The following is a 20,934-nucleotide window of genomic DNA, read 5'->3' as shown; positions in this document are numbered from 1 at the left end:
CAAAGAATCCTGTGGCACCTTATAGACTAACAGACGTTTTGCAGCATGAGCTTTCGTGGGTGAATACCCACTTCTTCGTATTCATCCACGAAAGCTCATGCTGCAAAACGTCTGTTAGTCTATAAGGTGCCACAGGATTCTTTGTTGCTTTTACAGATCCAGACTAACACGGCTACCCCTCTGATAAAGGATTAATAGCAGCCCTTGGAGTGGCTGCACAGAACCCAGCCAATCAGAGGAAGGCTTGGAAGCAGCCAATCAGGGTCAGGCTGGGCCCTATAAGAAGGGCTGCAGGGCAGCGAGGCACTCAGTCTCTTTCTAGAGCTTGAGGGAGAAGGACTGTCTGCTGGGGCTATGGGGAAGTAGCCCAGGGAAAGCAGATAGTAGCACAGGGGAAGGAGTGGCAGTGAGCGGCTGCCAGCTATAGGGTCCCAGAGTAGCAGGTATGTGGGCCTGGGCCCCCCCTCTTTGCCCCACTGGCCACTGAAGGAAGTGGCCAGCCAAAGGACGGCAGTTTACCCCTGAGTGAGGGGCTGGACTAGGGCTGCAGTTCACCACTGCAGTGAGAGGTTGGGCAAAGGACTGCTGGTTCCCTGGAAACACCCATGGTGTTTGTGATGCCACAGAAAGATGCGTTCTGCGATCTCTTCATTCAGCCAGAATGGACTAAAAGGCTTTTGCAGATGGGAAAGAATTTTCTTCAAAGTTAGCTGCCATTTCTTTCTGTAGTGATGGCCCCTGACTGCCTGATCAATGGGGACTGAAAATCCCCAATTTATCTGCTAAGTCAGGTTTTAGATTTGTTTAGAAGTTTACCTTTAAGTTCTGCAGTTTCTTGCTTACACTTAAACACACTGCAATGGAGTCACTGGGGCCTAGGAAGCCAGTGATAAGTGAAATCCTATCATGGGGGGGACAGCAGGGTTACAAATCAAATCCTATTCCAACAACACAGGCCTTCCCTTTGCGGTGAGAGCAAACCCCCCAGTAGATGTTTGGGGGACTCATGGTGACACAGTTCTAGTGCATGTTAACCAATGCTCAGGAAATTCTCACAAGGCCTAAAAACCTTTTAGGCAGGGCCAAGCAGGAGAGAAAGAGCATCCAAGTGGAAATAGGCATATGTAAGTAACAGCAATGGTAAAATGGGCTGCACAGCAGCCTAATGGGAGAAGGGAGAAATAACACAACATTTTTAATGCAAATCTCCAGAAGCTGGTTCCCCACAGTTACACTCCCATGCAGCTCTATGCCTGCAGTGTTGTAGGCCAGGTACTTATTTCCAGTTCCGTTGGTATGTAAAAAGGAAGATAAGCCCACTGGGAGCATAAATAACAAACCCGGGACCAGACAGGGAAGGTTACAGAGTACACAGCTCTAACAGCAGCCAAGGCAGAGCTGTAAGTGAATAACATTGAGAGGCATAACTGCAGTCTTCATTCTCAAGTGCCCCTTTTGATTGACTCAGGATCAACTTCGTATCTAAGAGGATGAGCAGAAAAGGACCAGTGGAGGAAGCATATTAGGTATACACCTTATTAGCGGAGGTTCCCCTCTAGTAACCCTTCCCTTCAATGACTTTACCATACCGTCATTGCAAATGACACTTCATGGTAGTGCTCCTGTCACACATGTATATGCACAGACATTGATTCACTTTCTGTGCCACTGAAACGGAGGCATATCTCAGGTGGTGTCCTCTGGGAGACCTGGCATACAGCACAATAGTGGCCAGCTCAGGCACCAATAGCTGTGAAGCCACAGCCGCATGGGTAATTACCTTGGCAGCTAGCCTGTGCTGAAGCTGTGGTGCAACAGCTTCACTGCTCTGGTACTAGAGTGAGCTAGATTAAAGATAGCTCAGTTATATCTACCTGAACTGCAGTGGCACCCTGCGATTGGAGTGTAGACATACCCATTGTCAAAGCCAGGGCCAACGGATGGTAAATATTCACAGAGAAGCTCAGTTTTTAAGGTATCATCCAAAAGAGTGACACTCAAACAGCACAGAATTCCATTTGAAAGCACAAGGTTTTGTCTACACTAGACTTTCAATCTAAGAATTAATTGATTGCCCTAGGGTAAAAACAGAGGTAGCCTGGAACAAACATTTGGGAAGTATCCACAACAGCCCTTACAAATGTGTTGATTATCTTCAGTTAATTGGCAATCAATTAGCTTGAGGTGAAACAAAGTCTAGTGTAGACATATCCCAAGATCAAGTTGGGGTATGTCTATGTCTTCACCACCAATGTGAAAATGCTGCTGTGGCATTTTAAGATGGCTGTGTAGTCGTGGCACCAGCACTGGGAAAAACCACCCCCACGAGAGGAGTGGCTCCCAGTGCTGGTGCATTGTCTACACTGGCACTTTACAGTGCTGAAACTTGCATCACTCAGGAGGGTGTTTTTTCACAACCCTGAGCGAGAAAGTTTGTGCTGTAAAGTGGCAGCATAGACAAGGCCTTGCTGGGATGCAAACCTGCAGCTCCAGGGGACCAAAGTATTGCCAAATGTTGGGCCAGATCCTTAGCTGGTATAAACTGTTATAGCTCCTCTAAAATCAATGGAGCTAGGCTGGTTTATACCACCTGAGAATCTGTTGTTCCCCGATGTTGAAATCCCTATGTCATATTAGAGACCTACATAGCACATTGTAATGGGGCTTGTCATATGAAAGTTAAAGGAAAATACAAAGAAAGCTCCATTAAAAACAACCCACGGGTGTGATTTTGCAAAGTGCTGAGTGTTCAAAAGTCCCATTGAGTTCACTGAGAGTTAAGGGCACTCAACACCCTCAAAGAATTGGACTCCAAACCATAAGATCATCTGACTTGTGCAGAGAAACTGGGGGGTCTAGAGTGTGTGTGTGTGTGTGTGTGAGTGAGAGAGAGAGAGTGAGTGAGTGAGTGAGAGAGACCAATGGAAGAGTGGGAAAGTGGAGACCATAGAAATATTTGGTGTTAATAAGGAAGGAAAAGACTTTGTTCCTCTATAGCAGAGAGGGGTAAAATAAGGAATCAAGATAGACAATTGAAATGAAAACACTTTGCAATAAAAGGAATAAGACAATGAACAAACTGTTAGGGCCAGTTGCCACCATTGCTTTGCCAGAGAAGCCTCATGGGAGCCTATGCCAGTTTTGAGTGTGGATGGATGAAAATAGTCTGAAGAATCAGCCAGATGAAATCCATTAGAAACCAGCAGGATCTTCATCATAGTAGCTAGCAAGGTGATGAGTGTGGCTGGTTTGAGAAGTCTTAAAACCCACAGCACCGCCTATAAGAAAGGCAGCTCTGCCCATTCTCTGCAGTGAAGCTGCTAATGGGGAAATATTTCTCTGATGCTTTATGATATGCTTGTAGGTATGTTCAAGGCTCTTGTGATTCCAAGTGTCTCCTTTAGGGCTCTCAGTGAAGCAAAGTCAAGTGGTCCTGTCACCTTAAGGATGCAAGAGGAGATGCTCTTACAGCCAGAAGAGTTTTCCAAGGTGCACTAGTATCCTGGCAAGAAGTTATTTTCATTCATTGGGTAAGTGACTGTTGCTGTGAATCTTGATTTGTTTTATCCCTTTTTAATCATCATTCAAAAACACCAAACATTTTTTTTTGGCATTGCACATAGTAATGTGGGAGGAGATTAACAATGAGATAGAGAGGCATAACACGAGCAGAGGCTGTGGCCTAGTTACTTGAGGACTAGTGGCAGTTGTGGGCAGACTTTCAAAAGGTTTGGGGTCATATTTGATAACCTAATATCTTCCTATAGCACCATCCTGTGTGTGTATATAGATATTGCATTTGACTGCATATACCTGTAGAAGAAAATGTGTTCATTTTGTTATTGTTTTGCTAACAGAAAAGCACAACAAAAATGGAAGCCTTTTCTTGTAACAATCCCTAAAGACTATCAGATAGAACCAATGCCATTCTCTGCATGCACTGGAACCATTCTTTATTAAATTGACTTTTTGAATCCTGTTTCTATTTCAGGAGAAAACAAGTTCAAAACCACCACAATCTATTGATTCATCTCCTCTATATTCTTTTTGCTATGTAACAGAGCCTGAGCTTGCAAACCTGGCATGAGTATTGCCCTCATGCCTTCAGTGAGGTGACTTGTGTGGAAAGAGCTTTGTCATACAAGTTGCAGGAAAGGGGCAATTTTAGAAAATTGTCAGTTCAGATCAATGAGACAAAAAATACACCCCCTGAAGTAGTGAATTTTACAATTCTGTAAAACAATATTTACAAGAATGGTAAAACACTGAGGATTTTTAAGCAATATAAATATGAGCACTTGTTTGGTTCCTTCAGTGTAAGCAAGGTGCTTTTCTTCTGAAAACAATAAAATACGTTTAACTGCACAGATGTTCCCAGCAGCAAATGATCCCATTAGCATCCTTTTAAAAGTTAAATTGCAATCCCATTAGAAGTTTTTTTAAAACAAGTGAAGAAACTGCAACTGATTTTTAGAATATTTTCCCCTTATTGTCAGAGTTAAAAAGATGAAACATACATTACTACTACTACTACTCATATTTGCAAGTTATTATATTAAGTCTCTTTCTTGAGGAAATTTCACAGGTACATTTATTTACCCAGAGGGCTTATGTCCATTCTTTACATTGGATGAGGAAGGCATTAGCAAATATGTAGCATGAATAACATACTCTGTCTCGTTAGAAAACAGAGGAAAGGTTTGGAAAAAAAAGTCCAGTACAAAAATATTATAATGAGCTGGCAGTGTGTGTGTGAATCTCTGCCCTCCCCTGGATGGACTCAGAACTGCTCAGCCACGGGTTGTGACAAGGTAAAAGATTCTCCCTTTGCTCAAGTGATAAGGATCTATGCTTTTAAAGCAGCAAGGTCCAAGTTCTAGCCCAGGTCCTGCTATGAAGTTCTAGGTAGCTGTCGGGTGGTACAGCACAGTGTTAGAATCCAGGTAGAAGGACAGAGGTTTTCTGCTTCAGTGTCCTGTCTTGGACAGTGCTCATATCACATGCTTCAGCAAGAAGTAACCCCATAATAATTTCTATGATTCGATAAGGGGCAATTATGGAATAATTTTCTCAACCTTCCCCTTGGGGGAAATTTGTTCCTAATCCCCAGCAGGAAGGGGCTGTCTTTGATTCTGAAGCATGAGCGTTTACATTACTTATTTTGAAAGTTTTCATCCTATCTAATGTATCTGTGGATGTTCTCATTGTCATCATAAAAATGTCATATCTTTCTTGAACCCTACTGAACCCTGTGCCCATGGAATGAAACAACAGTGTTTGAGAGAGCTCCACTTCAAAGATACCCTGCTCATAGGCGGCAGGTTATATACACCTGCAGTGCCCGAGCTCCGGGAATATTCAGGGGCCGGGTGCCCTGCTCCAGCAATATTTGGAGCTGGGTCTCTCCCCCGGCCTTGCCTGGATCGGGCCCCGGCCCCCTGCGGGCCTCCCCCCTCCCCCCCCCCGCCCCGCCGCGTCCCTGCCTGGAGCAGGTCCCAGCGCCCCCGCCGCGCCGCGTCCCTGCCTGCTGGAGCTGTCAGAGATCGGCTCCCGGCAGAACAGCTGAACAGCTGAACAGCTGTCTGCTGCCCCAGGGTCCTAGTGCCTGCCCTCCACTAATGGCAAGGCAGGCTGCCCTTACCCTGAGCCTCTCCAACGCCCCAAACCCTCAGCCCCAGCCAGAGCCCTCATACCCCCGCACCCTAATCCTCATCCCCAGCCGGAGCCCTCATCCCCCCGCACCCTAATCCTCAGCCCCAGCCAGAGCCCTCATCCCCCCGCACCCTAATCCTCATCCCCAGACGGAGCCCTCATCCCCCCGCACCCTAATCCTCATCCCCAGACGGAGCCCTCATCCCCCCGCACCCTAATCCTCAGCCCCAGCCGGAGCCCTCATCGCCCCGCACCCAACTCCTCATCCCCAGACGGAGCCCTCATCCCCGCACCTAATCCTCAGCCCCAGCCGAGCCTCATCCCCGCACCTAATCCTCATCCCAGACGGAGCCCTCATCCCCGCACCCTAATCCTCATCCCCAGGCGGAGCCCTCATCCCCCGCACCCTAATCCTCATCCCCAGCCGGAGCCCTCATCGCCCCGCACCCTAATCCTCATCCCCAGACGGAGCCCTCATCCCCCCGCACCCTAATCCTCAGCCCCAGCCGGAGCCCTCATCCCCCCGCACCCTAATCCTCTGCCCCCTCCTGCATCATGAATCCCTCATCCTCAGCCCCACAGCCCTCACCCCTGTACTCCCTCCTATCCCCAAACTCCCTCCCCCTTCCCACCCCTCCCCCTTCCCACACACCCCTTCCTAACCCCAAACTCCGTCTCAAAGCCTGCACCCTTCACCCCCTCCTGCACACCCACCCCCTGCCCCAGCCCAGAGCCTGCACCCAGCACCCAAACTCCATCCCAAAGCCTGCACCCTGCACCTCTCCTGCACCCTAATCCCCAGCCCAGGATCTGCACCCCAGACCTCCCCCGCCAAGCCCCCTCCCAGAGCCTTAGGCAAGTGGGGGTGGAGTTTGGGGGGGGGCGGAGTTGGGGGGCGGGTTCTGGGCACCACCAAAATTTCTACAAGGGGGCATAAAATGGATCTGAGCTGAGAACACTGGATTTTGAAACTCCCCAAAGTTTCACAGATATTAAAGCCAGAAGAGACCATTATGATAATCTAGCACAGGTCATCAACCCTCATTCAGTGATTCCTGCATCAAGTTCAGAACTCCTGGGTGAGCTAGAGAGTATCTCACATGGAGCACTGGACCAGGGGGTTTGATTTAGTCCCATGGAGAGGGGAAGTTAAATTCTCAAAAGTGCTGAGGGACAGATTTTCAAGTAGAGGTGGGTGACATTTTTTGGCTTTTGGTGTGTGTGTGTGTGTGTGTGTGTGTGTGTGTGTGTGTGTGTGTGTGTGTGTGTGTGTGTGTGTGTGTGTGTGTGTGTGTGTGTGTGTGTGTGTGTGTGTGTAAAAAATGAAGATTCAGTGACACCAAAGCATTTTGTGAATACATGTCAGTTTTGCCAAATTGTTTGAGAAATTTTTTTTTAATGGATACATTTTGATTTTTGGTTTGGAATGAGGTTTTGTTTGGAAATGTCCATTGATTAAAAAATGAAGTGTTAAAAAAATGCTTGAAATCTAAATATTTTGTTCAATCCAAGATTAATTTTTTTTTGGCTTCTCAGAATTGCCAGCAGACTGAAAAATCCATTATTCACCCAGCTCTATTTTCAATAGGGACCAAGTTTACAGAGGGGTTCAACATCCATCTGCTCCTACTGTGACATTTAGGGACAGATGTTCAGCACACCTAAGGTACATGGCCAGCAGAAATCCCTGGCAGTGAGTCTCAGAGCCTGGATCTACAGACTCGGGCTTGTGCTATGGTGCTAAAAATAGCTGTGTAGATATTCAGGTGTGGACTCAGAAACTCAGTGAGAGGGGTGGCAACTCAACAACTGCACTGTTTTATGTCACAGTATGGGGCATCTTCTTTCTATTCTATGAGAGTATTAAAAAACCCAGCCCATTATAACATGACCGGGGGGCTTGCACATCAGCAGCAGAGCTGAAAAAGTCACTACATTGGTCATGGTAAAAACTCAAATTTCCTAATTGGTCACATTAATAGGAAAAATCATTAAAGCTGAGTGAGTCATTTCCTTAACTGAAACACATGATTCTTCAGAAGTATCACAAGTTGTGGGGAGAACCAGAGTGATTAAAAGTGAGCATCGGTCTTTGAATGGTTGACAGAGGGAGATAATAATTTGTGACCTGGGTCATGGGAGAGGAGACTGCAGACCATACTGCTTCTGCCAAATGTATTGCCATGCTCTCGGTTTTATCCTTTGCCTCATGCCGGACTCAACTCTCTGTTGACCTGAGCACTGGAATGTTTGCCTGAGATGGGGCATAGCCGTATGCCGAGCTCTGAGGATTGGCTACTGATGAGTGAGTGGTCACATGGATCTCCATCTCAGTCAGTGACAATGACTTGGCTTTTGGCTTGAGGAATGAGCATATGACTGGGAGTCAGGACTCCTAGGTTCTAGTTGTGGTCTGCCATTGGCTGCATGCCCTTGGGTGAGACATTTCACCTCTCTGTGCCTCAGCATCCCCATCTGTGGTGATGATGATGATGATTGTGTTTCATCTTTCTAAAGTGCTTTGAGATCCTCATGCCGCATCTCTACCCCTCACTTTGAGTGGCAGTGGGTTCCTTTCCCTCCCAGAGAGACAGAGGCAGGAGCTGCAGCAGGGGTGGCAACAGGAACCCTTTCCCCAGGAGAAGCAGGGGGAATGGAGACAATACTTAAACCTCAGCTGCTGGGATAGCTGCTAAGGTAGATATCATAGAATGTCAGGGTTGGAAGGGACCTCAGGAGGTCATCTAGTCCAACCCCCTGCTCAAAGCAGGACCAATCCCCAGCTAAATCAACCCAGCCAGGGCTTTGTCAAGCCTGACCTTAAAAACCTCTAAGGAAGGAGATTCCACCACCTTCCTAGGTAACACATTCCAGTGCTTCACCACCCTCCTAGTGAAAAAGTTTTTCCTAATGTCCAACCTAAACCTCCCCCACTGCAACTTGAGACCATTATTCCTTGTTCTGTCATCTGGTACCACTGAGAACAGTCTAGATCCATCCTCTTTAGGACCCCCTTTCAGGTACAGTAGTTGAAAGCAGCTATCAAATCCCCCCTCATTCTTCTCCTCTACAGACTAAATAATACCAGTTCCCTCAGCCTCTCCTCATAAGTCATGTGCTCCAGCCCCCTAATCATTTTTGTCGCCCTCCGTTGGACTCTTTCCAATTTTTCCACATCCTTCTTGTAGTGTGGGGCCCAAATCTGGACACAATACTCCAGATGAGGTGTCACCAATGCCAAATAGGGGGGAATTATCATGTCCCTCAATCTGCTGGCAATGCTCCTACTTATACAGCCCAAAATGCCGTTAGCCTTCTTGGCAACAAGGGCACACTGTTGACTCATACCCAGCTTCTCGTCCACTGTAACCCCTAGGTCCTTTTCTGCAGAACTGCTGCCTAGCCATTCGGTCCCTAGTCTGTAGCAGTGCATGGGATTCTTCCATCCTAAGTGCAGGACTCTGCACTTGTCCTTGTTGAATCTCATCAGATTTCTTTTGTCCCAATCCTCTAATTTGTCTAGGTCCCTCTATCCCTACCCTCCAGCATATCTACCACTCCTCCCAGTTTAGTGACATCTGCAAACTTGCTGAGGGTGCAATCCATGCCATCCTTCAGATCATTAATGAAGATACTGAACAAAACTGGCCCCAGGACCGACCCTTGGGGCACTCCGCTTGATACCGGCTGCAAACTAGACATGGAGCCATTGATCACTGCCCGCTGAGCCCGACGATCTAGCCAGCTTTCTATCCACCTTATAGTCCATTCATCCAGCCCATACTTCTTTAACTTGCTGGCAAGAATACTGTAGGTGACCGTGTCAAAAGCTTTGCTAAAGTCAAGGAATAACATGTCCATTGCTTTTCCCTCACCCACAGAGCCAGTTATCTCATCGTAGAAGGCAATTAGATTAGCCAGGCATGACTTGCCCTTGGTGAATCCATGTTGACTGTTCTCAATCACTTTCCTTCCCTCTAAGTGCTTCAAAATTGATTCCCTGAGGACCTGCTCCATGATTTTTCCAGGGACTGAGATGAGGCTGACTGGCCTGTAGTTCCCCGGATCCTCCTCCTTCCCTTTTTTTAAAGATGGGCACTACATTAGCCTTTTCCCAGTCATCTGGGACCTCCCCTGGATCTAGGATGTAATTCTCTCCCACTGCCATCCACTAAATTGTCTGCCCTGGGTGGGGATGGCAAGGTCTCCAAGAACAATGGGTCTTGATGTTAACACCCCATTGAGATGAATGCCCCTGCCCCAGAGCTATTGTTTCAGGCTCTTTACAGACTCAGGCAGACAAAGCATATTGAGAGTACAACATGAGTCATGTTTTCAAGTTATTCTTTCCAACCAGAAGACTAGAAACATACTTAAAAACAAAAGCAAACAACCCCCCCCCAACCACTAGAAACTGAGATTCTAAAGGAATTATGTGACTCAGGGTGCCCTAGCCATGGACCTATAGTGCCTCTGTCCTTATCCAGCCCAAGATGCCAGTGATGTGCATATCACAAATGCCTAAAATAAACAGCTAGCTTTGGAAATATGGGCTTGATCCTGCAAGAAGGTGGGCCAATGAGAGTTGAGGGCTCTGGGGAATTTGCAGGAGGTCCTGAGAATCTTGCCGGATAAGATTTTATATGTTTGAAAACAAAACCCAGGGTGCCATCTCCAGGTAGATTGCATCAGTAAAGCCATTTGAAACTTTATCAGGACACCCGTAATCTCCATTTCATTCAACAACAACTTTTGATAAAATCCATATTGAGAGCAAAGCATGATGAGGAGAAGGGGCCAATTTAACAGCTTATATATGCCTCCTGTAGCAGGGTGGTCACCCGCTCCTGCCCTGAAGGGCTTGAAATCAGCCCTGGGAGAGGGCTGAGACAGTGAGAGGGCTGCTGTAAGGAACAGCTACAGCTGTGGCCACGCCCCAATCAGGCCACAGCTGGCCTGTATAAAAAGGCCAGCGGGGCAGATGCACAGACAGTCTCTCTCTGCCTTCAGAGAGAGAGGGGCCTGGCTTCCGGGAAGCTCAGGGTGCCTAAAGTGAGGCAGGGCTGGGGAAAGGCCAGAGGGGCTGGGGAGCTCCAGGCTGCAGGGCCTTGTCCGAGGCGCCATAGAGGCACTGGGTTGCAGAGAGAGGCAGCAGGTCCAGACCAGGGGCGGCTCTATGTTTTTTGCCACCCCAAGCACGGCAGTCAGGCGGCCCCCTGCTGGTCATGCGGATTTGGCGGTGTTTCTGCGGGTGATCTGCCAGTCCTGCGCTGAATTGCCGTCGAAGCCATGGGACCGGTGGACCTCCCGCAGGCATGCCGCCGAAGCCTGCCTGACTGCCGCCCCCCGTGGCTTGCCGCCCCAGGCATGCTCTTGCTGCGCTGGTGCCCGGAGCCGCCCCTGGTCCAGACTCAACCTTGCCTATGATGAGTGGCTGACACTGCAGTCTGCCCCAGGGCGTGGGGGCTAATTGGTGACTGGCAGTAGCCTACAACTGAGGCAAGGTGGGGATAGGGGGTGGGGGATCCCTGGGGAGGGGAGACCCTGAGACTGAGGGGTGTACAGCCAGGGGCATCACCCAGACAACGAGGCACCGGGTCCGGGAGGGACACGGGGGCCAAGTGAAAGTGGGACACCGGCCTGCAGAGGGTGCTCTGATGGCTGGGGAACTAAATCCCAAGATGACCAGCAGGAGGTGCCACAGGGGCGAGTCGCATTGCTACACCTCCCCATAGAAATTCATGGGTTTCCTTCCTATGTGATCTGCTCTAAGGCCTAAAGATGATAAATAAGGGAATACAGAATTTGACTATTTACATAAAAAAGGCACAGCGAAGAAAAAAAAATAGAACATTACACTATATTGTAGAATATTCATGGACCTATTTCTAAATCTTGGGAAGGAAAACAAAGCCACACTAGAAATACATAGAAAGCTTTAAACAATTGATCTTAGTGGGAGGTTACACTGGTATCTTTTATCCTCCTGGTATCCAGATGTTTCAAAAAATGCCCAGAAGTGAAACACTTGTAAGTCTCCTGGCAGTAAAGTGGAGAATCATTCTCTTCTTTCCTTTCCAGACTGCTGTTAAGCCGTCTGTCTAGCCTCTAGTACAGGGGTTCTCAACCTTTTTCTTACTGAGACCCCCCCAAAACTCCACAGCCCAGCTGTGCCACAACAATTTTTCTGCATATAAAAGCCAGGATCAGGGTTAGGGGGTAGCAAGCAGGGCAATTGCCTGGGGCCGCAAAGCTAAGTTGCTTAGGCTTCAGTCCCACGTGGCAGGGCTCAGGGCCCTGGGCTGCAGTCCTGCGTGATAGGGTTTTGGCTTTCTGCCCTGGGCCCTAGCGAGTCTAATGCCAGTCATGCTTCGTGGACCCCCTGAAACCTGCTTCTGGCCCCCCAGGGGGCCCTGGACCCCTGGCTGAGAACCACTGCTCTAGTACATGCTTATGAGAGCTTTCTAATGCTGCAGTTAGATAGCTTCAGGCTTTTGATCTTGGATCCTCATGCATGCTAAGCAGGGAAGCCCAGGGTCAGTACTTAGAGGGGAGCTCCCCAGGGGGGAAAGGGTGCTGCTAGAATTGATGCTGGTGTTTTGGTGGGTATAGGGTGACCAGACAGCAAGTGAGAAAAATCAGGACAGGGTGTGGGGGGTAATAGGAGCCTATGTAAGAAAAAGACCCAATCGGGACTGTCCTATAAAATCGAGACATCTGGTCACTGTAGGTGGGTGGCACTTTTCCCTCTGAGTCAGCATTAACCCAATGCCCTAGCCTGAAGTCAGGGAGTGCTGTGGTTTTGCATGAGATGTAAGTTAGAGCAACTTGACCACCTGGGAACTTTGAAACACTCAAGAGTATGGGCGTCAGATCCTTTGGTCTGACTACACGTATACAGGCCTAAATTACAATTAGATACAGGACTCTGATTCACTTCCTGTCCAACTTTTCTATAGCATTGCCAAGAGCTGTTAAATAGCTGTCACATCCCAGCTTTCTTCCCCACCCCCACACTCCTTAAGTGGCTGCACATCAATGGTGGCTGCTGTCATTCCTCTACAGATTTAGGTCCAATCTTGTAATTGGATCTGCATACGCAAGCCCTGGTGCCATGTACTTCCCCATTGAGGGGTCTGCTCACACTAGTCCAATTGCAAGATCCACACCACGCTCTGTAAAGCTTTACAAAAGGCACAAAACTATCATTTTAACTACAAATAATGACAGATTAGCAATACTCCAGTCCCATGATGTGCAAATCTCCTGCCCCTTTTAGATACAGTTTGCTTCCTGCAAAGAGAAATTCCCTAGCAAAAAACAAGAATCCAAAACCCACCACCAACGCTGGAGCATGCCTCTTTAAACTAGCCTATTTAGGCCACAGATGCTAAATGAATTCAGCAGACAGACGGAGTAATGGAATGTCAGCGTTCCAGTCTGCTGCCTTGAAGCAATAGCTTTTTTTTTTTATTAATTTCTCGTCTCATTTTCCAATGCTGCCTGTGGGCTCCATACTTTAGATGCAGTATTCTTGACAGTCTCTAACCTAATTTGGAAATAATTAAATTTAAAAATATTAAAGGGATTATATATACTTCCACACCATTCCCCCCTTTCCCGTTGTCCCTCAAAAACTGGTGAATTTCGCTCCAGGATTTAAAAAATAAACAAACTCAAACTTGAAGTACATTACTGAAGAATAGGATTTGTTACTGCAGTTTCCTTTCTGAAGGGTGGAGAGTAGCTGACGGAAGAAAGCAGAGTTAATTCCAATCAGAGGTGACTAGGAACCTTAGAAGTTGGACAGCTCTTTGTTGCTCTGACCTCTTAGAGCAGTGGTGGGCAACCTGCGGGCTGCACACGGCCCATCAGGGTAACCCGCTGGTGGGCCAGGCTGCCAGACAGTTTGTTTACATTGACCGTCCTCAGGCACCACCGCCCGCAGCTCCCAGTGGCCATGGTTTGCTGTTCCCAGCCAGTGGGAGCTGCGGGAAGCACCACCACTGCCTTAGCGCATGCTTCTGCTTTCACTGACGTCAATGGCAAAGCTCCTAGACCGTTAGAGTGGGAAGATTTGGAGTCATATTTGAATCCTCATATCCATGCAAGCAAGGAGCCATATTCCTCACAACTAGGTTACAGTTACTAATACACCCTACTGCCTTAAAGGGACGCTGTCACCGAGCCAGAATCCCATTTCTAGTACCATGTGTCACCAGGCCGTGCTTCTCCCCGGCTCCAAAACATGCACCACCATGCCCAGTCTTTCCTGGAGGTTTATTTCTTTAAACAGAGGTTATCAAACAGAAAACAATCTTAACTCAGCCCTTGGCCCCAGGTTTCAGGGGCACTCTGGTACTCCAGCTCCTGGCAGCCTTCCAGCCTCCGTAGGCTCTGATCCCTGCCTGAAGAAGCATGTGCAGGGCTGCTTCCCTGAACCCCTTGCTACAGGGACCCACCACAGGAGCTAGTTCTACTCCCGTGTAGCTTTTCCTCCCCAGGGCTCATCCTGTCTCAGGCTTTCTTTCCCAGCTCCCCTCTAGCTGCCTTTATAGGCCCATGTGTAGCCCTGTACTGTTGAATTAGCTGGATTGAGCTCACCTGCTCTGGTCCATGGGTGCTGGGCTCAGACTATCCACAGGGGCGAGCTACCCTGGGACAGAGTCCCTTGAAGTTGGAGATCAGAAGAAATAATTGAAACTATGGAACTTTAATAATATTTTGCTCTTGAATAACATCCAAGAGTCACAGAACACCCTGCAGACATTTAATTTTAAGCCTCACAAACCTCCTGTGAGGTATATTCTTTGTATTTTATGGAGGCAGAGAGTGATGTGACTTGCCTAATGTCCCAGAGCAAATCAGTGGCAGAGCTGCAAATAGAACCCAGTAGTCCTGCAATGCAGTCCCTATTCTGATCCCCTAAAACATTCCCACTCTCCACATATGGTTCCTTGAGACTTTTCCCTCAAACTACATAACCCTGTGCAGTGTCTTTATTCTGTATTGATAAGGCAGTATGAGAAAACAAAAGAGTTGTTCTGTTCATTGTGCTATCACTATGGTTTGATTCACAAGCTTCTTATTTAATCAGCTCTTATGAGAGTGATATCTGGCATTTTCACCCAGAAATCTCAAAGCACTTTACAAAGGGGTAGAAGAGGCAAACTAGTTCCATTTCACAGTCAGGGTAGCTAAGACCAGAATTCTCAGATGGCCTCTGCATTCACAACTAGGGTCAGAATTAAGAGCTCAGCCCTTATTTGGCACCTAAATGAAATGTCCAGACTGTAAAAATGTCCAGTCCCCATTGAGAACAGAGAATCGCCGTCCCACCACGCCTATTGAGAACAAGCGAAGCTGCTGGGTGCGGACAATCCAAGCATTTATTTAGGTTAATAGATTTTAAGGCCAGAAGAATCAATTACAATAATCTAGTCTGACTTCCTGCATTGCACAGCCCAGAGATTGTCACCCTGTAACTTCTGCATCAGACCCATAGCTGTTTGCGCTCCGGCAGATCTTTTCAAATGAGGCTTAGTCTTGATTTAAAGATGCCTAGATGGGAGCCAAGTTCTCTGGAAAGTACAGCCCCAGTTGTGGCTGCTGAGTCCTTCTGAAAGTCTGGCCCAGCGGGAGCAGCTAGACAAAGTGACTCATCTAAGGTTACTGAGCAAGTCAGTGGCTTCAGCCAGAAGCAGAATGAGGTTCTACACCCTCCTGGGTCCAACAGACTGGAAGATGCATGTAATCCACGTTGAAAAGGTATAGCTGAACCATTCACCCCAGGAGGACACTCAGCCTGCCCAGGCCATCTTTGTCCCACACTTTGATCCTGAAGGCATTCAGACTAGTGATCCGCACAGATCTAAAGCTAGTAGTTTGTTTCAACAACTGCGCTCCAGACTTCACTTAAACTCAGCCAATCATCTTTGTTTATGGCTTCCATTTCCTGTAAGTTCTTCCCACTGATTGCATTTCCCAGCTCATGCCATACTTCAAATGCAAAATAAGAGCGGGGGAAGGGAGAAAGGGGAACCCAGTATGTCATGCACTTGGTGAGTCAGAAACAAGTTGAGGTTAACCAGCTCATGAGACAGGCTCTCTAGGAACCCAAACTTTCTCCTGTTCTGCAGAGGAGCCAGTAGGATACAAACTGCTCCTAATTTGCCTAATGAACCACATGCAGCAAATACTAATTGCCTTTAAAAAAAGAGAGAATTCTTCCGAAAACATTGGGAACATATTAAAGATGGCAACTTCATGGTCTTCCTGTGGGCAGGAAATTAACTAATTTCAAATGAAACTGGGGAGCACTTAGTAATCTGGCTGCGTCAGAGAGTCCAGATGCCAGGCAGAATGGATGCTCATTTGCTCACTTTGTTCAAAGTTGCCCTATATATGGAATTTATCTATGTGATATAGGGAATGGCCCCTTATGGAGGTGAAACATTTTAAATTCTGAACAGAGCTTCACTATAGCTGAGCTGTATCTTGTGCTTTGTGCTGCACTGGAAACAATTTGGCCCTTTTATTCAGTTTCACTAGAATGAGGCAGCTGGCAGGTTTTTTGGTCTAGGCCCTGGATGGGAACTCAGAAGAGCGGGGTTCCAGTCCTGACTCTGCTACACACTCCCTCTGCAAGTACCACAGGACCTGATTTTCAGAAAGGCTGAGCACCCATAACTCCAGTCAATATGAGTGCTGGTGAACCAGGCCTTTAATCGTTCAGTGCCTCAGTTTCTCCACTGTAAAACAGCGGAGTGTTGCAAGGGCAAATTCTTTAATGTAGATGAGGTTCTCAAGTACCAGAGGAGTAGCCATGTTAGTCTGTATCCACAAAAACAACGAGGAGTCTGGTGGCAAAGAAGTGGGTTTTTTACCCACGAAAGCTTATGCCCAAATAAATCCACTAGTCATTAAGGTGCCACCGGACTCCTCATTGTTTATGAGGTTCTCAGTTACTATGGCAATCTGGGCCACAGAAAAGCCTATACATACATAAAATATATTGGCCAAGGGCCATTCAATCAAGTTCCTGATAAGATTCTTTGTTCATGGTACCGACCCATCCATTTTTACTTTTCTAATTTCTAGATCACCCTCCTTTGTTGCTAATAATTGTTTGCAGTATGTTCAGAGAAATGCATCCAGTGCACCAAGGTGACTCCTCTTTCCCCCCAGCGGAATTATGGCATGGCATGATTCAGATAAAACAAAAGCAAATGGCAGCAATTGGAAAGACAGGCAGATCACACTTATAACCATCATATGGGGATTGAACCAGGGACTTCCAGTGCTAAAAGCATAGGGTGCTACAGGTTGAGATAAAGACCCAGAGCTGGAGTGAACAGATTAATATCCTCTGTGGATCAGGTACACAAGGCGACCATAATACATACTCACCAATGGGTTACAGTGGGGTTAAAAAAAAATAGAGGTGCGGTACATTTCCAGTATGGAGCGAGCTATGCAGGGAGCTGGGTAATTGGCTCCCACCAACCATCTGGAGAGAGATGTAGCTCAAAAGTAAGTGCTGAACCTGCTGTGCCAGACAAACGATGCCAATGAACCACTCACTACTCTCTCTCTCCCCCTCCGTCTGTTTTCCTGTCTCTCACTGCAGTAACTCCTTAAAAAAAAAAATCTGGCTGCCAACTACCAAACACCAGCTACCAAACACCCCTGCTTCCATCTGCAGAGTGCACTCCATTCATTGGACTCAAGGACCATATCCATTGATGGAGCTATGCCGATTCACCCCCGCTGAGGATCTGGTCCAAAGAGGGAATGCAATGGCAAGGGAATCCACAGCACAGGGGAAGTTTGCTTCCTCTTTATCGAGCTCCTCAGCCCTCGTGCTACACCTCCATCTCTGTTTCACATTTCGCTGATTTCTCTCCAAAGTTTAATGTCTCTTTTGACTCCCATTAAGAGCTTCCCCAGGGCTGAGGCCTTGGGAGCCAAGATAGCTCATTGACTTTGCCTTATGAAGTGTTAACATAAGTGCCAGGCAGGGGTTTTGCATCTCTGAAATAAAGCGAGCTCTCAACCATGTTCCCATAAATTGCTTTGCTGCCTGTAGTCAGCAAGAATCAGTCTGGAGATTTTTGGTGCCTGAGGGTGTCAATTGCTTTGTTTTTTCCTTCCATCAACTCTATCCTCCAGTGACTTGTTTTCCACTGCAGGCAACTCCGGGATGCTCAGCAGATGCTAAATGGGCCACATGAGACATATCAAGCCTTTGGCATGTATATATATTTTTAATCAAATAGGAAGCGAGGGGCAGGGGAACCTGTGCTGGCGAATTAAACATTCCCTAGTCTGCTACCTTGTGATTAGTGATCTGGCCCCCCTGTAGGGTTAGGAGATATCTGAGTGACTGGAGTCTATACAGCTTGTGGCCAGATCCTACAAGACTTATGAGTATTTGCTCCAGCAAACTCAGTGGGACTATTCACATCATGGCTGGATCTATGAATTTAGACCTGTGAAAGATTACCAGGGCTGGCGCACAAGCTAATGAGAGGCAGAATGGGGAGCTGGACATAGTGGCAAGGTCAGTTAGTTGTGTGCACATCAGGTGGGGAGCAAGGACAAGTCAGAGGTAGGCTCTGTTTCTTGACATCTATCTCTGAATGGGGGAAGGAGTAGCAAGCAACATGTTGTTGTTAGAGCACTGAAGGCTTTCCCAATAGTCAACAGGGTATATTGCCTGCTACACACATGGAGTCAGTAAAGAGGCCAAAGACCTTGGCTGCTTGGGGCATGTCTACATATAGAAGTGACACTGGATTAACTTGAATTGATTTAGTTAAAACCAGAGAGTCAACAGACAAAAGTTGTACTGAACTGTCTCACGGGAAAGTTGCATCCGTTTATTTTAAATTGCTTGTGAAACCAATACAGTTAAAGTGGTGCAAACCCATGAGTGGATACTTATTTCAGTGTAAGAGTGGCTTATTGCAGTTTAACATAAACCCTAAGTGACTTCAGTTAAACCAAAACAGCCACTCTTATACTGAAAGAAAAGCATCCACTCAGAGGTTTGCACTAGCTTAACTATACTGGTTTAAATTCAAACCTTAGGATAAACTGATGCAACTTCCCAGCACAGAGAAAGCCTCTTCGACTGGTTTAAAATGGGTTATATTGGCTTAGTTCATTTCTATAAATTGGCTGATGCTAGCCAAACTGATACAATCCAGGTTTAAACCAATATAAGTGTGGTTGCACATTCTAAATCGGTATAAAATAAAACCATTAAACTGATACAACTGCATGAGTAGATCAGGCCTTAATCTTCAGAAAGCAGCTAGCAACAGGGAGGAGACCTAGACCAGGATGAGGTTGTATCCCCTGTTTGGCTGCAGCCCAGCTAACCCTTCTTACAGCACTAGGAGAAGCTGTCACAGGGGGAGCAGCAGCCCCTCTCCAATATAAGTGGGTATCACTTGTGGGGAGATGGCCCCCATGAAGCCCAGGTGGCTGACGCTCACAACTCTAATGGCCATAGTTTGTTATCTGCACAGGTCTGTGCACAGTGCAGCACTGGCAACCCCAAGCACTCACAAATCAGGAGTCAGGCTCCAAAAAATCACAAGGTTGAAAAAAATAAAATTAATTTGAGTTCTTTTTATTTGTCTTTTGATTTCAGAGCCTTTCTGGCACTCTCGGGAGCTGGGAAGCATTACAGCATCAGACCCATTGAACAGCTGGGGAGGAAGGATGCCCAGTGGTTAGGGACTAGCCTGGGACTCAGGAGACCTACATTCAATTCCCTACTCTACCACAGACTCCCTGAATGACTTTGGGCAAGTCACTTAGCCTCTCTGGGCCTCTGTTCTCCAACTGTCAAATGGGGATAGTAGCACTGCCCTACCTCAGTGGTAGATAAATATGGTACAGACTGGGCGGTGCTCAGATACCATGGCAATGGGGAGCCATATAAGTAGCTAAGATAGACATGTAGTTCCTTGCGTGAGATCACACAGTGCGTGATTGGCAGAACCGAGACACCAGAACCCAGGGTTCTGTTTAACACTAGGGGTTCAAGGTCCCAACAGGCCAGAGGTGTCCCATTGGCAGAGATGCTGGCTTCCTCACGTGACTGCTATTCAGAACTGACTCAGGGCCAAACTGATCCCGCCCCTAAGAGATGCCAGTGGAGCTACCTGAGCGATGGACAGGGCCGCTCCACCCAAGGACTGCATCTCGCTAAATAAACCCACCGCATGGAACAGGTCCTTCTACCCTTCTTCACTTTGGCTTCTACTCTGTCCCCATCCAAGTGCATCAACATGTCTCGGGTACTGGTGGGAACCACAGCAGCAAGGAGACAGTCCCTGCTTGCTGGCGCAGCTGCAGGGTTTGGCTGGCTTCACGTCTCAGTGACGTGAGTGATTCCTGTTAATAAAACAGCATGTGCTGGTGGAACAATGCCAAATGGCTCTCGTTGGCGCTGCATTTCCTAATTCCTCTTGCAGCCCCTTCCCCCTAAAGGGGAACAAAGATCTCTGTGGATCAAGCCCCCTGTCTGGGGTGTTGAGATGTGGAATGGAGCTGTTAATGAGCAAATGTGTCAATTCTGATTCAGACGGCATGTTGGGAATCAAACCAGGCTTTCTCTAGACTAGAGTTTGTTGCTGCTGCTGCTGCAGGACTGTCAACCCAGCCCTTCCTCTTCCCCCCGTCCCCAGCACAACACAGATGCTGTGTTTGTGGGCACAGGTGCGCACAGACACAGGAAATATTGCAGTCAGTGTCTCAGGCGGCAGCCATCAGGAGGTCTCTGTGGTGCTGAGGCTTGGGTTCTGTGTGAATCAGGAGAGAGACGGGATGACAGATACAGGTGCTGGTTTCATTTAGCAATGCTACACAGTAGCAGTCGTCCTCCGCCCCTGAGGGTTATGGTTCCTCCCAGTGCTGCGTCAGGTGCCTGCCCAGGGAGGGGCAGGTGTTAAGCAATGAGATCCTTGTCCCTGTCTGGCATATACATCACTCAAAAGCTGGACCTTTACTCTTTGCCACGTGGAAAGTTAGCTTAAATGGAAAGAGGAACTCTGAAAAGCTTACAGGAAACGGGGACGTGGGAGAAGTACAGAACAGGGGAGGGAGGTTGGAACCGGGGAAATCCAGAAACACTGTGCAACTCCTCACCAAAGAGTCCTTACTGAGGCTTTACTCACTGCTTACTCCCGCTAAATCCCTGTTGGAGTCAATGGGAATCTGGCTGTGTAAACAATGGTAACACTATGCTCTTCGGTACAGTCTTTCCTT

At 47.6% G+C, this 20,934-nt stretch overlaps 1 protein-coding gene and 1 long non-coding RNA gene across 6 annotated transcripts in view; one reads left to right on the top strand and one right to left on the bottom strand.

The window, feature by feature from the left end:
* The window catches only part of MORN1 (MORN repeat containing 1), a 317,167-nt gene that overhangs the window by 76,500 nt on the left and 219,733 nt on the right, over positions 1–20,934 (bottom strand). The gene's annotated exons all lie outside the window — the stretch shown is intronic.
* LOC120387879 lies at positions 325–19,902 on the top strand. Of its 4 annotated transcripts, none has more exons than XR_005590401.1 (4): positions 325–443; positions 1,469–1,526; positions 3,405–3,530; positions 19,313–19,902. It is a non-coding gene; the product is annotated as an uncharacterized LOC120387879 (long non-coding RNA). The 4 variants fall into 4 exon arrangements; XR_005590402.1 differs by lacking the exon at positions 19,313–19,902 and adding an exon at positions 17,282–17,516; XR_005590400.1 differs by lacking the exon at positions 19,313–19,902 and adding an exon at positions 7,189–7,261.

The sequence above is a fragment of the Mauremys reevesii genome, linkage group 21 (assembly GCF_016161935.1).
Source record: "Mauremys reevesii isolate NIE-2019 linkage group 21, ASM1616193v1, whole genome shotgun sequence".
Lineage (NCBI taxonomy): Eukaryota > Metazoa > Chordata > Testudines > Geoemydidae > Mauremys > Mauremys reevesii.
Note: the sequence above shows the minus strand (reverse complement) of the source record. Positions and strands in the feature narration are given on the sequence as shown.